The sequence below is a fragment of the Tupaia chinensis genome, unplaced genomic scaffold, assembly GCF_000334495.1.
Source record: "Tupaia chinensis unplaced genomic scaffold, TupChi_1.0 Scaffold000377_2, whole genome shotgun sequence".
Lineage (NCBI taxonomy): Eukaryota > Metazoa > Chordata > Mammalia > Scandentia > Tupaiidae > Tupaia > Tupaia belangeri.
The window spans coordinates 1,588,051-1,598,914 of record NW_006159876.1 but is presented as its reverse complement, the minus strand read 5'-3'; the positions used below and the strand labels follow the sequence as shown (position 1 = coordinate 1,598,914).

Here is a 10,864-nt window from a genome sequence, read left to right as displayed (position 1 = left end):
ACTGTACAGTGTTTAAAGCCCACAGTGCCCGGCGTCGCGGGGTGGGCCGGGGGGCGGCTGTGGAGCCGTCGTTTCTGCCTCTGCGTGAGTTCTGGGATTGCTCTCCCTGCGCTTTTCCGTTCCTGCAGAGACTGAGAGGACTTTTCTGGTCCACTTTTGGGAGTTTGTCTGTGTGTGTGTGTGTGTGTGTTCATTTTGTTTTGTTTTTAATCTATTTGCCCAAGGATATGCGCACTCGCCAGAGAGAGACAGGGGGGAGAAAGCACCCCCAGGGTGTGTGGTCACAGTCACCTCTACTTCCCCATCCTCTCTATGTTTGGGGCGTGTACCCACAGGCACCTGGTATGTTTTCCAAGCTGCCAGGATTCATTCAAACCACACAGTAGGCCATGTGGGATCTGGCTCCCTTAACCACTAGGCCACAGGGCAGCCCTGTCTATATCCATTTTTTGTGTCTCTTCATGTTCTTTTTCTTTAAAGCCAATGGATGTTAAGAAACATGAGGAAAATGGTATGCTTATTATTCTGTTGTTATTGCTCTTATAAGTTATGTAAAGTTATTTGACCAGACAGACAGACAGACAGACACACACACACACACACACACACACACAGAGAGAGAGAGAGAAAGAGAGAAAGCAATCCAGGTCTGGGACTCGAACCATGGTCAGCCATGTAGGAGTGTCTAGCACCTTAACCATCATGCCAGCCGCTGGTCCCTCCTCATCCTCTATTTTGACTCTCTTGGCTCTTTTGAAGTTGGAAGAGCTCTTGTGGCCACCTTCTCTCTCCTCATCTGAGTCAGAGTCCTCGTCTGAGTCGGAGAACTCTTCCTCATGGGCAATCCCCTTGTCAGAGGAACACATGGAAATGCGCTTGTGGGGGTCAGTTTCGTCCTCCTCTCCGCTGTCGTCTGGGATGACATCCACGGGGAGGGCCTGCATGTGGAGCCCTGGGCCGTGAGGCAGCATTTGCGGTTCTCAAACAGCGGCTGTTTGATCTTCCCCAGGTGCTCGCTAGTGTTCTGGCTGGTCATGTTGGCAGGACTGATGTGAAGCGTGAAATCTGGTCCAAAGTATTTGAAGCAGTCATGTATGGAAGCTCATCAGGGATCAGGTGTCCAGGGCCACCCCATCTTGTATGTCCAGCACTGGGTGACATTGAGAATGGCGCAGCCACTGCCTCCCAGCATCAGCATAGGCAGGTCGAAGCTCTTGACAAATTCCCCTTGGCATGCCCTTTGATGGTCACGTTGAAGCAACCTTCCCGATCTCCAGACTAGGAGTCTGAGCCGCGTTGCGAGACCACCGCACTGGGCTGGGGCATCTCCATCGCTTTCAATATGATCAGCTTGAACATGGCCTCAAAGGACTCGTCATCAATCCCATATTGCAGTGGGTCGCTAACGGCATAATACAGGCCTTTGCCAGCCCCTAACCCCATGGGTCCCCATGTCTTGGGAAGTACTCTCCGTGTCTATGAAAGGACACAGTCATGACCTGGTCCGTGGTGAGAAGCCCTCTTCCAGCCATCGCCATGGTGAATGTGTCACAACACGCATCCTCTTTGACGCCTTAGCAGCTCCAGGGGAGCCAAGAGAATATCCCTGACGTAAGGGAAGCTAGACGCCTCGGACTTCTTTGCAGGCCCCCAGTCCAACTCACAGCGACGTCCGTCTGTTGCTTACTAAGTGTCATGGCCCTTGCTACGGAACCACCAGTGGACAGCGGGCAGTCCTCACCAACGCCACGTAGTCTGGATGGAGAGAGCGCAGGAACGTAATGTGGTCGTCATGGGGGCACTTGGTCACCTCCTTGGCCTGGGCTGTGGGGGCCAAGAATTCCATTTTACGGTGGAGGCTGTAGTTGAGCAGCAGACTGTGAATCGTGCAGATGGGGCGTGGCTTCACCGGGGCCTCGTCCATAACAGCATTTCCCAACATCCCGATGAGTAGTAACAGGCTCACCTTCGGTGGCTCCTGTCATTCGGTCCGTCTCTTAATTTTATTTCTCATTATCATTATTCTACAGGGCGCATGTGCTTACCAGAGAGAGAGAGAGAGTGTGTGAGTGAGAAAGCATGCTACCAGGTCTGGGACTTGAACCACAGTCAACCGTGTGGGAGTCCAGCACCTTAACCATTATGCCACCTCACTGGCTCCACAACTGGCATAAAGTTTTTAGTGAGTCCTGGTCCCTCGCATGGGGTTGGGAACCAGCTGACAGGCGTTTCCGTCTGTGCCCATGATGGGGTCGGCCCTCGGATTCCTCTTTACTCCCCTCCAGTTGGTGAAGAGGATGAGTGCGAGTGTGTCAGCGTCCCCAACTCCCATACACACATGCCAACGTGTGTTTCGGCACCCGAACAGGGAGTGTTGGCCTCTGCCAGCTACGATGACACCGTGACGCTCTATCGAGAGGAGGGTGACTGAGTATGCTGTGCCACGCTTAGGCGTGAATCCACTGTGTGGGGCTTGGCCTTTGACTTGCACGGTCAGCGCCTGGCATCTCGCCGTGATGACCGTACAGGGCACGTGTCGTGCCAGGATCTACCAGGCAGCAGACAGGGTGGCGTGCAGCGCTCGGACCCCAGCGGGAAATGTGTTTGCACTTTGTCGACTTCCACTCCAGGATGACGTTGCCTGGTGTCCACTCACAGGGGCTCTGGCTACGGCTCTGATGCCATCCACAGCAGCCCACTCCTCTCTGACAGCCCACGAGCAGCAGGCCCATTTCCTGAATGTCATCCATGTGGCCTGGAACCCCAAGGAGCCAGGGCTCCTGGCCTCCTGCAATGGTGATGGAGAGATGGCCTTCTGGAAGTATCGACAGCTTGAAGGTCCCTGAGCTACCTTGACTTTGCACAGAAGACGTCTGAAGACTTTCTCAGCCCCTGAAAGAAGCTGGAGGAACAACCCTGAGCAGCATTTAACTTGCCTCACTTTTACTCAGCGCAGGTGCGGAGCCGCAGAACCCCTCTCTGCGGCACAGGGCCCTGGGTGGGGCGCGGCAGTGTCAGTACAGGTGGTCACACCGGTTCACTAGCTTTAGGGTGCAACGTTACATACTGTGCGTACCTGTAGGAGCGGGTACGTCTCAACCTGCCCTCAACCTTGTCTCAACTTTTTCTGAAATCATAAACTTTTTTTGAGAGAGAATGAAAATATGCAAGCTAAAAATTAAGACTCTAACAAATAGATATAAATGTGAAACTCCTTTACTAGAAATGGAGTTTTATTTGAAAATGTAGATGTTTAAAAATTAGACAAAAATAATTTATGACAGCAGATTATCTTGTAACCTTTTTTCCTTTCTTTCTTTCTTTCTTTCTTTCTTTCTTTCTTTCTTTCTTTCCTTCCTTCTTTCTTTCTTTCTTTTTTTTTTGAAGAGGATTTTTGCTATAGGGTGCATGTGCTCACCAGAAAGACAGAGAGAGACAAAGCAAGAAATTACCCCCAGGGGGGATGGCCACACCACAATCCCTTCTCCTCCATTCTCCTCTCGGGATCTTGGGCATGCATGCACACGCGCCCAGCATGAGTTTAAGCTGCCCAAAATCCCAAAAGGAGGGAGGAATGGGAGAGAAGGGCTTGTGGCTTATCACGTCTCTGGGAGGGATGCTTTCTCTCTCTCTCTGTGTCTCTCTGTCTCCTACTGTCAAACACATGTGCCCTCTGGTAAATTAAAACCAAAAAAAAAAAAACCTTTTTATTTTAGAATAATTATAGATTATTTTTTAGATTTTTAGAACTTCCTATACTATATAGGAAGTATAGGGAGTTCTATTACACTCTGGCCTAAATTCTCCTGATTCAGCATTTTATATAACCATTGCATATATTGGGTTGTTGAAAAAGTCATGATGCGTTTTTGCATAGAAAAATAAGTTTTGACTTTTCTGACGACCCGACACATCAAGTCTATCTGCCGTTTGTCTTGTGATCAGGGAAGAAGCTTGTGAGGTCAAGTGCCCTTCTCTTGCCTCACAGAGGGGGATAATGTCAACATGGCTACCATCAGTGAGGTTAAGCTACGCTACTTGGCTAGGATGGTGTCTGCCAAGTTTCCACTGCAAACTACCGCTCCTTCTCTCTTGCCATTTTCTATTCTTTTCCTTTTTTTTTGGAGAGATTTTTGCTATAAGGTGCATGCACTTGCTAGAAAGACAGAGACAGAGAGACAGAAAGCGAGAAATCACCCCCCAGGGGGCATGGCCACGCCACAATCCCTTCTCCTCCACTCTCAGGATCTTGGGCATGCACACACATGCACCTAGTGTGAGTTTCAAGTTGCTGGATCTGGGACTTGAACCAGGGCTGACCACATGGGAGTCCAACACCTAAACCACTGTGCCACCATCTGGCCCCTCTATCATGTTTTAAGCCAGTGATCCTTTTGAAAGGATATCTAAGAAACTGAGAACCAGCATGGGCTCTGGAAGAGAGAAGAGACTTGCTGAGTTACAGAAGAAACAGAGACTGATTCATTCATTCACTTATTCATTCATTCTTTTATGTGAGAGGAAGAGATAGACACAGGAATTTCTGACAGGGGCTTGCTGTGCTGTGATCCTCCTGCTCCAGCCGACCAATTAGCCCATGACATAGCCATTATGCCAACTGCTGGTCCCCTTTTCCTATTTTTTTAAATTTATTTAGTTGGCTAGTTAGTTTTTTTGCCAAAGGCACATGTACTAGCCAAACAGAGACACAGAGAGAGAGAAAGTGAGAGATCACCCTGGGAGGGGGGGACAGGGCAGGCCACACCGTGGTCCCTTCTCCGCCACGCTCCTCTCAGGATTTCAGGCACATGCACATATACCCGATGTGTCCCCGAAGCTGCTGGGTCCAGGACTTGAACTGCGCAGCCAACCACGCCAACCACCATGCCACCTGGCCGGCCCACTCTTCATAGTCTTTTAAATCAAAACAAATAAACAAATACCTGAGTGTTACAGGCAGGAGTCCACACTAGGCAGTGAAGGGGACCAGTGGGTCCTTGCTGTCGCTCTGGCGGAGGTGGTGGCAGAGGCACGGGGTGCTGGAGGCAGGCAGGGATGCCTGTGAGGCTGCATTTCTATTTCTCGGTCCATCCCGCCTTCACAACTCACTCATTAATTCAACAGATAATTAAAGCGCCCACTCTGTGCCAGGTACCCTCTCAGGACTAGAGATATGGAGGTGAATACAGCGCACAACTCCGTCCCCTCACGACGTCATGGTCTAGAGGAGAGCCGGGCAAGCAAGGGGGTGGAACAGGGGCACACGGGACGGTGTGAGCGCCGGGGGAAATGTGATGAGCGAGGGGTCGGCAAGTGGAGCCACGCACGCCTCGCGCCCGTGTGTGCAGTCGGGCGGTGTGGGGATGGCTCGCGGTTTTGACGGTGTGCCAGAAGAAGGGCTCAGCAAGAAGGTGGCACTGGAGTGAACACAGGCAGGAAGTGAGGGCACGAGACACACAGGTGCCAAGCAGGAGAGATGGCAACTGTGCAGGCCCTGGGGCAGGGACACCTGACATGTTCCAGGGACAATGAGAAGGAGGCTGGCAGCTGTGCTGAGAATGGACTTTGTAGTAGGGGTCAAGGTGAAAACCGAGGATTAGAAAAGACGTTTGGACTGGGTGGCTGCAGGAAAGGTGGTGGGAAGGACTTAGATTCTGAGCAAGGATTCAATATTTGCGTGAGTGGGGTGGGGAAGAAACTCCTCTGGAGCCAGCCTGTGCATAGTGACTGGGGCAGCTGGATCCCAGATGCCAACTGCGTGGTGGACCTGGTGGCTGAAGTAATATGCTGGACACATGTGTGTGCATGCTCAGAACCCCCAAGGGACAATGGAGGAGAATGGCTTGTGTGTGGCATGGCCATCCCCCATGGGGGGGGTGCATCCTCACTTGTCCTCTCTCTATCTCTGTCTCTCTATTTCTCTTTGAGGAGTGCACACACCCTCTGGCAAATTAAGAAAAGAAAGACGAGAGAGAGAGAAAGAAACCAGTTTCCTTGAATTTATAGTGTAGAATGTAATTTTCCCCATTAAAGAAAATCAATCCGTGACAGTAACAATAGAAAAGATTTAAAAGTGGGCAAACCCTGTAGCGCAGTGGTTAAAGGAGCTGAATCCTGCGTGCTGACCTTGGTTTGCATCCTGTCCCCAGCAGCTTGAATAACATGCTGGGCATGTGTGTGTGCGTGATCCTCAAATCCCGACAGGAGGGAGAAATGGAGGAAAAGGAATTGTGGCAAGCCCCATCACAGGGGGTAGGGTTGCTTTCTCCTTCTAGGCCTCTCTTCCTCTCTCTCTCTCTTTCTGGCACGCTCACATGCCCTCTGGCAATTAAAAATAAACTTGAAGGACCAGCAGATGGCACAATGGCTCTGTCATTGGACTCCCACGTACTCAACCGCAGTTCGAGTCCTGGACCTGGCGGCTTAAAATTCACACCAGGCACATACACGTGCCCAAAATCCCAAGAGGAAAATGATTGTGGTGTGGCCATCTCCCCTAGGACATGATTTCTCTCTTTCTGTCTCTCCATCTCCCTCTATCTCTCGGGCAAATGCACACACCCCATAGCAAAAATCTCTCTCTAAAAAAAAAAAAAAACCAAGAATAAAATTTCTCTAAAGTAGATAAACAAATGTTCAACAAGGACATGCGAAGATGCTCAGTATCACTCATCATCACAGAAACAGAAACCAAAACCACAACGAGCTATCACTTCACACCCATGGGATGACTAATATAAAAAATACAGAAAACTGGGACCAGCAGTTAGCGTAATGGCTATGTCGCTGGACTCCCATGTAGTTGACCACGGTTCAAGTCCTGGACCCGGCGGCTTAAACTCATGCTGGGCGTGTGTGCGTGCGTGCCCAAGATCCTGAGAAGAGAATGGAGAAGGGATTGCGGTGTGGCCAATCCACCCTGGGGGGTGATTTCTTGTTTTCTGTCTCTGCCTCTTTCTTGCAAGGACAAGCACCCTATAGAAAAAAAAAATGCAGAAAATAACAGGCATTGGTGGGAGATGTGGAGAAACTGGAACTGTCAGGCACTTTTGGCAGGAACGTAGAATGGGATAGCCGCTGTGGGAACAGTGGTGATTCCTCAATGAAACAGAAAATGTGATCGGAGTCTCATCCTGCTATGATCCCTTCCCTCTGCCTCCCTGCTCGTGAGGATCTGTTATGCCAGTGTGCATGCCAGCAATCTGCAGGCCCCCCCCAGGGATCCGAACTCGTGGGAAGGCATGTGGCTTCTAGCTCTGCAGTAAGGGACATTCTGACCATGCTACAACATGGATGAACTTCGAGGGCATTGTACCAAATGAAATAAGCCAGTTACAAAAGGACAAATACTGTACAATCCAGTTATAGGAGGTGTCCAGAGCAGTCAGACTGAGAAACAGCAAGCTGATTGCTGGCTGTCAGGGCTGCCGGGAAGGGGGAGCGGAAGCTGTTGCTCGGTGGGTGTAGACCTATCGGTTACAAGAGGAGCAAGTTCTGGGGATTGGCTAGACGACACGGACACACTTCCTAGTGTACTGTACATTTGCAAATGGTTAAGGGGATCAACACTATGTGTATCTTATTGTAATTTAAAAATTGAAGTCACTGGGGCCTGCAGGTGGTGTGGTGGTTAAGGATGCTGGATCCCACATGGCCAGCCATGGTTCAAGTCCCAGATCTGGCGGCTTGCTTTCTCACTTTCCCTCTCTCTTACTCTGTCTCCCTCTGGTCACATTAAAATAAATAAATAAAGTTAATTTTTTTTAATTTTAATTTTCAATTAATTAATTTTACATTCATTCACTGAGCATTGTCACAGCATACAAAATGTGATTTCCCATTCAGAATAGTGGTTTAATCATACATGTTATCATTGATAATTTTCCACTTATAATTTCATATATATGTATATATATATTTCCCCCTTATTTCTTCTTTCTTTTTTTTTTTTTTTTGATAGGTTTTTACTATAGGGCACGTGCGCTCGCCAGACAGACAGAGAGAGACATAGAGACAGAAAGCGAGAAATCACCCCCCAGAGGGGATGGTCATGCTGCAATCCCTTCTCCTCCATTCTCCTCTCAGGATCTTGGGCACACACACATACGTGCCCAGCGTGAGTTTTAAGCCACGGTCCGGGACGCGAACCGCGGTCGACTACGTGGGAGTCCAGCGACATAGCCATTACGCTAACTGCTGGTTCCCAGTAATCTAACTACTTTCAATAGCAAGATCAGCTGATATATACGTATCTGTGAATAAATGTCTGACTTTAGGCATGAAGCTCTGAGTAGTATGAATACACTATTAAGTGGCACCTAGCTGAGGCTATATAGCTTACTGCAGTCATTAAATAGGGATTTTTAAACACATTTTTTAATTTCAAGAAAAGCAGTTTTAACTTTAATAAATCAAAATCAAAGAAATGCTAAGAGAGCTTTGCTTAAAACTTAAAGCCAGGAAACAGGTTAGGATTTTGTTCAAACGGTAGGTGCATGAACCTATCGGCAGCTCAAGACAGGATGAAAATCCTTAAATCCGGAAAACAAAGCCTAGGAGAAAATCGGCAATTTTTCAGTCAAAAGTCATAAGATTCGATTTCGCCAGTTCAGTCTCATGTACTTTATCTTCTGTTGTGGTCCAATCTTTCCGATTAAATTCTGGGATATAATATTCAGCTCCAGACTTGTCCCTACCACTAAGTTGGCCATTTTCTTAGTTGTTTTTAAACTCTTATTTCTGTGTGTCTGTATTTAGTTCTCCTGATTAAAAAAAGAATTCTTTAAAAATAATTTTAAAAATAAAAATTTACGTCACTAAACACCTAACTTTTTCAGAAATTTTTCTTCAGTTAAGTTTACCATTTAGAGGTCAAGGCGGGTCAGTTTTCATATCTTTTTTTTTTTTTTTTTTTTCCTAATGTTTGCTATAGGACATGTGTGCTTACCAGAGAGAGAGAGAAGGAAAGTGAAAAGTCACCCCCTCCCCCTGAAGATGGCCACACCACAATCCATTCTCCATTTTTCTCTCAGGATTATGGGCATGTCCGGGCACTGATCACCAGCTTGGTTTTTAAGTCCCAGGGCCTGGGACACAGACTGCGAAGTCAGCCAAGTGGGATCTAGTGCCTTAACCTCCATGCCACCTGCTTGCCTGGTTTTCATATTTTTTAGAGTTAGTACACTGGTGAACTGCATGGTTTTCTTTTTTTTTTTCTTGAGTCATTCTCTCCCCCGCCCCCTTGGCATTTGCCATTATCTAACATGTATTTCACTCATTTGTCTGTCTGTCTCCCTGTCAGAATGTAACTTCATGAGGAGAGGATTTTCTATTATACTCATTGAGAAGTAAGTCCTTTGGGTAGGAAAAGCACAAATAACCACAGCATTTTTATTACAGTAAACCTGCTTTATTATGGCCACCAAACTACCCCAGCCAGTGCCTGAGCGACTGTCCTGATTAAATCCATTATTCAAAAGGAAAAAAAAATTACTATGTGCAAAACTTTTTTTTTTTTTTTGGAGAGGTTTTTGCTATAGGGCGCATGTGCTCGCTAGTGAGCAGAGAGGAAGAGAGAGACAGAAAGCGAGAAATCACCCCCCAGAGGGGATGACCATGCTGCAATCCCTTCTCCTCTGTTCTCCTCTGGGAATTTTGGGCACTCACACACCTGTGCCCAGCATGAGTTTTAAGCCACCAGGTCCAGGACTCAAACTGCAGTCAACTATGCAGGAGTCCAGTGACAACCATTAGGCCATTAGAAAACCTCGAGTACATATGACTTCAACGCTGAATATTAAATATGCCTTAAATTTAGACAATAGCGCTTATTATATTTGGAAAGAGTTCAAAAAGTGTATTTTATTATGATGATCCCAAATGGAAAGGTCTTGTATTATCGGTAGCTATGATGTTTCTTGCAGTGAGAGTTTAGAATTTTCTGGATAATCCTTCCTCAAATGATCAAGGTTAAGATTCTAACTAAATAAGGCTAGGAAGAACTGAAGTGTGATTACATTGGCTCTGCAAATATTGGGAAGTAGCTCTGAGTTTGCCAATAGTGTAAGAAAAGCTTCAGAATATGTATGCAAATTTAGCAAATTGAATTGTTTTCCCCATGGTACTATGAATAAAAAAGACATTTGAACAAATCATAGGTTCATAGAAAATCTCTAGTTTTGCAGTCTCTTTTCTCAATAATGAATGAACTTTCAATAAAAAGTACTTGGAGACCTTGGGCGAAAAGCTTATTTTTCCCAAGATTAAAGTGCAGGTGGGTCAGAGCAATTCCTGGAGTGTCTGGAGGTTCTGACTAAATGAATTCCTACCTAAGCTATGAAGTTACAATAACTAAAAGGGGATGATTTACCTCCTACCAAGGCCTTTCAAATGAAATATAAACAAAATTGAAGCAGAGAAAATTTTGCAAAAACATTTGGTGTTGAAGTGAAAATGACCAACACTTACATGATTTTCTCGTTTTACTCCATGGACTCCCTACTGAATTTACACAAAATTCAACCCAAGGAAACCTTCATGCCTCTGCATTAGAAAGAGATAACCTATATGTCAGAATTTGTAAACTTCTGTGCAGACGCTATACATCAACAAGACTATGCATTTTACAAGCCGAGTAAACAAAACGTTTAAAAATACCCAAGGTTTATTACTACTGCCGTGACATCGAGTCCATAAACTTTGCAATTTGGCTGAAAACATGCAGACCCGACCGGGGTGTTTTTGCAACAGTTTAATAAGAGATGTAGAGGTCATTCCTGCAGCTGTCCTCACGCAGCTCAACTCGTCACTGAATTTCTCCACCACTGCTTTTGAATAGCGGTCGTTTGCTATTTCAGGGCATTCC

General features: G+C 46.9%; 2 pseudogenes; one reads left to right on the top strand and one right to left on the bottom strand.

Moving 5' to 3' along the window:
- The first annotated feature begins 635 nt into the window (after positions 1–635).
- On the top strand, positions 636–2,846 carry LOC114008722 (putative cytosolic iron-sulfur protein assembly protein CIAO1 pseudogene; annotated as a pseudogene).
- LOC102485904 (histone deacetylase 1 pseudogene) lies at positions 720–1,933 on the bottom strand (annotated as a pseudogene).
- Positions 2,847–10,864: the final 8,018 nt, after the last annotated feature.